We start from the raw sequence: 5,915 nt of genomic DNA on the forward strand, positions 1-5,915 counted from the left end.
GCGCGCGAGCCATGAACGTGTGTCCGTATGCAAAAATAAGTTTCCTTGCCTTAGCCATTACTCTTTAGCTTAGGCTCTCGCGTGTAGGGGCAGCGCGTACGTCTAGTAAGTTCATAATCGATGCATCGATGAATCAAAGTTCCTTAGCGTGCGAGACTGGGGTCGGAGTGCTAGTACGATACACACGATACCGATTAGGTTCCCCCGTTGGTTACCCTTGCTCGTAATTCCCAACCCCCTTTCCAAACAAACTGAACAAAAGGATATTTCTTGATCATTTGACATTTATTATTTATGCTCGTGTGTTAGGGAAGCAAAATTATCTAACCTGCCATACTACAAAATAGCGCGGAATAGGAAAGCTTTCCGTCGGTTTTTTTTAAATTTCTTTTACCCCTTTTTCCATCATCACGTGGTGTATTTTATGTAGCCTCGGATGTATGTTAAGTAATTGGAACTGATTGGCTTTAATATTTTTCTGTTCTTTTTCGCTTGCTTAGAGAGCGCGATAGTGTTGTACGAGATGTTGTACGAAATTGGAGGAATGCTTGTTGAAACAAAAATTAGGCTAGACGCATTACGTTCTCTACGGAAACATTTTCTTTACACGATTGAAACCGCACCACGTCAGCTCTTTTGTACATAGGCCAACAATATTCATTTTATTTTATTATAATCATTGCGAAATTCATTGTACATAACGAATTACATACGAATAATCATTATCAGGCTTTTATTTTTCTGGCGTTAGGGAACGGTTTCGATCTGTCGAAGGAAAAAGAAAATGTTTCCCGTATCGAACGTAAATTGGTAATGCAACATGGAGTGTTTTTAGGCAGAATTGAAAAACAAAATACATACGAAAGCCCCAACCACCATCGTTATCACGTACCAGAAACGACGGAACCAGCCAATGTGTTTGTACGCCGGGAACTCCTATTGTTATTCACGATTTTTATTCTTCTATCAGTTTATATTGGATTAGAGAGATACAACTATTTGGGCAATGCGGTTGCCAAACTTAATATCTAAGCATGGGAATGTAGCATTAAAATATAATCCAATGAAGCCTACGCTTTGCTCTATATGCCTTATAGGAATTTTTATTTTTATCTATCAAGCAAATACCATTGTATCGATTACATTTCTTTCTGTTTTTTATGCTTACACCACCACGGCCAGAGAATGGGTGAAAAATAAGCATGCTTCTGAGAAAAGGAAAACATTACGTTTAGGAATTGCGATCATTGTCTTCAGTGTTATCTCACAGTACGTCGAATGGTAAATTCACTTTGATTAGCATCACATATCACGAGCTGTAGTTTGCTTTCTTTCTTCTTTTTTCCGTTTCCAAGAGACTGATGGGCTTTAAGGTAGAAAAATGTGTATCTAGGGTGTATTTAGTTTTACTTTTTACATTTTATTTTACATCTTAAATCGAGTCATTTTTTGTTTCCTCCATGGGCTAATTATAGGATAAACAAGTTTCTTTGAATATTTGGCAGGGATTGTGATGTGTATTCGAAATGCGGAATTTAAATAATCAGCGGATAACGGTTTAGAGTTTTTTTTGGTTCGATAAGAAGGAAAGTATGCGGGGGAGGTGTAGGCAGGTGACATTATAGTATTTATACCAAAACTTTTAACTTTGTTTTCAATCCCCATTTTGGCATCCATTAAGAGCAAATAGATATTAGCGTTTTCTTTCGATTACGTTTGCGACGAGTAGTAACATTCAGAAGGATTTTGTTTGTACCACAATATAGCTAGAAGTTTAGAAAAAACCAATGCATCACATCATTACCAGCTCTCATGAAATAGTACCGACCATTACAACCAATCAATAAAAAGAAATTAATAAGAAAACAAGGAAAACAATGTGTTATTATTGGTTATCTTTACTTCGAACTTATCTGAATATAATGAAAAACTGGAAAATAAACTAAACACTGTAAACATTGCAACATTTTAGCCATAATTTGGAGCTACTGTTGATGTTTTTGAAAGGTACTGTGCTTTAAATTTAAAATGTATGCTTCGAGCCTATCTTACGCCTAAAGGTATGCTTAATGTTTCAATTTTATAGCAAACGTCATTTTCGAACATCAGCAACTCTGCCGACACGAAACAAATTGTGCTATCTAAACATTTTAGGCACATTAAAACCTAAATAAACTATAAACGTTGTCTTCGTAACATGATGACTCAAAGGTGATACCCGAGGTAAGTCATACCCAATATTTATAATTTCGGGAAGGAAGTATTTTCGTGTGTCGCCTTCACGGTACGCTGGCACACACCTCTCTCCTCCACCGGCAAGGAACATCCTTGGCCGGGGTCGTGTGGTGAGCATACTTCTGCATGGCGTGCACAATGGAACGCAGCAGGTTGGATGCACTGAAGTGTAACATTTGCCCAACAATTCGTACAAGCCTACCTACGCACTGACCTGAGATGTGTGAGCCGTCGCACACCGGAACGTGGGCTCACTTCCGGATTATTAGAATTGATTGGTCCTCAAAAAGAGGCTTAGTGCATAATTAGGGCGTTATTTCCTTGAGAGATGTCTTCGGATTTTACTCTATTTTGTATATGTTTTTTTTTATTTATTTAAGAAAACCAATTTTCCTTATAGTACTCCACAGTATGACCAAACATGTTGCGAGACGTGTAGATTTTGTCTACTAGAATTTTTAATTGATGCCACAAGGGTTGGTAAATATTCTTAAAATTGTTGGAAAACTTTAAAAAATCATACATGCGAAAATTTTGGTAGTAAATTTAAATTGTAGCATAAATTGTACCCACTAAATCGATAAAGTCCAACTTGTAGGTTCAAAATTACGAGAAGTAATTTGGCGAGTAAGTAATTACATCATTTCTATAATCAAAGTTTTGTTTTGCTTGAATTGTAGTTATTATTATTTTCGAAACAGATTATTCTTTTGAAATGATCAATCGTGTACAATTCACTGTAACGGTATAATATTTGAAAACCTTTCCTGTAGGAGTTTTACTAAAACAACGACACTTTTTTCCACATTTCCCAACATATTTACTGTAAATGTACTCCTTATGATCCTTTGTGCCTGCCATCCTATAATTAAAGTAATCATTAATTTCAGATCTATAGCAGTAGATTTAAATGGTATTTAAAAATTCTAACGGAATAATCAATTACAAATATGTGCCACAACCGTCCCGATGAAATACAATAAAACGAGAATCTATATTGCGGAACACAAGAAATTACTGTAATATAAACATAATTGCTGGATTATTTAAATCACCAATATCCTCTTGCGTAACGAGTTTCCCCTCAGTACCTCCAACACACACAACTCACTTGAAGCAACGGATTGAATTCTCAGCGAAAGGGTGAGGGTGAGAAGAAATAAAGCGAACTTTCCTCACCTCGATTGGTCATCGTCCACTATCAGGATGACGGATCTTCTGGCTTCTGAGCAGCTAAACAAATGGTCACTTACCGCACACCTTTGCCCACGTCGCGACGCCGGCATCGAAATCGACATCAGAAAAACCGCGAACGGGCACGCGGTTCTCCCCCGCCGTGTTCGCCTTGGCGCCCTACACAATGTTGGTGGTAGTGTTTACCTTTTTCCTTACCTATTCCTAGCCTCTGTTTCTGTGGCAACCGGCCTGCCTGTGGTGGACTACAATGACGCGCAGGCCGAGGAAACACGAACGGACGAACCGTCGAGCCGGTCTCAGCGTCGATGTAGCCGGTGGGGAACGCAGCCACTACGCGGTGTTTGAACGGCATGTGTTCGACCAGCACCAGCACAACACGGGCGCACCGTGACTCCGACCGTCAGTTGCTCAACGGACGCGAACCGCCTCGGTCGACCTGAAACCTGCACTCGTAGTAGGCTCCCCCAAACCCTCTTAGTCGTAAGTATTCCGAGGTTCAGTTCGTTCGATACGCTGATACGAAACACAGTGAGTGACGTTCGCGATCGTAGCATGCCGTACCAAAGGCCACCAAGTGATGACTTTGCATACCTTGGGTGTTGCTATCGAGAAGGAGATTTAATTGAAACCCTCGCAAGCCAATCAGGCGGCCATGTGAAAGGATGTTGCTGACAGTTGAGTGTCCTTGCTGTGGAAAATAGGAAACTGTGTGTGAGTGTACGAATTATTCATCACCAAATCGACGTGCAGCCACATGTGACCGCATGTGGATGTGTTTTGCGGTGCATCGTGTGTTCATTTTTGCGTGAAAAACCGAGCGATCTGATTAATTCTATTCCGCCATTATTTTGTTGCCTTTTGCCTGTGTGACTACTATTGATCCGCGGCCAACCAACCAACCAAGTCGGTGAGGCAATTCATTGAACGAGCCTCAACAAGGAGAGCGGCCATCTACAAACATCCGGTGTCCGTTATTAGATTCGAAATATCGAACGTTGTTGTTGGACGAATGGATCTTGAGCAGCTGAAACATCTATTTTAGGTCAAAAGTGTGTGGCATGTGACAGTTTCCTACAAGTGCGAGTCGTTTAGTGTGTAACAATCCAAGGGACCCGACTTGAGGCACCTTCGTACATGTTTTAAGCGTTAGAGCCCCGCTACACGACCCGAAAACTCAAAAACTTCTCGGCGAGAAGAGGGGAACAACCGAGAAGTTTACGTCAAAAACTTTTCAGCTCCGTGAGCTGAAAACTGCACCCGAGAAGTTTTTGGCAGCTAACCGAAAACTCAAATGCGTCAGAAGAAGAAGACGAAAAAGAAATAAATGTAAACATAACAAATCTCAAAAACAAAATAAACGAACATATGGTGATAAATTTACGTGTTTCTTTTGTAGTTACGGTTAGTTAATATTTTGTTATTTTATAGCTAGAATATCAATTATAAATTCACTATAGATCAGGGGTTCGCAAAGTCCGGCCCACCAACTGATTCCAAAATCTAAAAGTTTCAAAAAGTTTAATGATAAAGATTAAAATATTTTATTCTACCACTTTTTATGTAACTTGAGAACATCAAAATCTTCCTTCTTCATGCGAAGAAAGTTAATTATAGTTTCATTTGCTTGCTCTGCTACAGTATTGTCCAGCAAACGGTTGCCATCTTCTTGCCTCCGCACAATACGCCTGTTGCGTTGTTGCAAGTTTTGGGTACTCAACTCGATGACCCGCGATAGGGTAGTTAGCCACACTTCAACAGATTATCCATCTTTTACTTTTTGTGTGAATTGAAATAAGATCTTGTTTGCTTTGAAGGAAGATTTTTGAGTTAACTGAAAAATCAAAAACAAAAACCTCGTTGCGCCGCAAAGTTTTGAGTTTGCGGCTCGTGTAGCGTGGCTCACAGAATTGGTACCACAAAACGCGGCTACACGAACCGAGAAGATTTTGACGTAAACTTATACGGTTTTTGAGTTCTCGGTTGGAGTTTTCGGTTCGTGTAGCGGCCCGGTTAGATTCAGGTTTATTTTACTCAGTGTGCCCTTTTTTACCTCTCGTGGAGGCTGCGATAGTCGCCCGCGGAGAGGGTGGCCACATTACATTTTGTTTTAATCTGGTTTATATTTGTTTTTTACCTTCTGCTCCTTCTTCCCTTCGATTTCCCGCCCGGTTCCACGCGTCGTCCTTCGCGGTGGCACGTGATCGCGCGAAAGTGTTGAAAGTGCCAGCCCGGGCCAGATGGAGCAAAGCCCCCCAAGTGCGACTGGAGTGTGAGTGAGTAAAAGAAATAGGAGTAAAAAAAAAGAAAACAACCACAAGTCAGCAGTTTTCAACGGGAGGTGGTAAATCAACAACAAAAGTTCGACATTCGACCGCCGACGCGCGGAGATTGCGGATCGTGAAAACCGTCGGATTCGCCATCGAGAGTGTGTGTGTGTGTGAGTGTGTGTGGGGTTTGGTGCAGTAAACGGTGTCACGGTGCCG

The sequence above is a fragment of the Anopheles ziemanni genome, chromosome 2, assembly GCF_943734765.1.
Source record: "Anopheles ziemanni chromosome 2, idAnoZiCoDA_A2_x.2, whole genome shotgun sequence".
NCBI lineage: Eukaryota > Metazoa > Arthropoda > Insecta > Diptera > Culicidae > Anopheles > Anopheles ziemanni.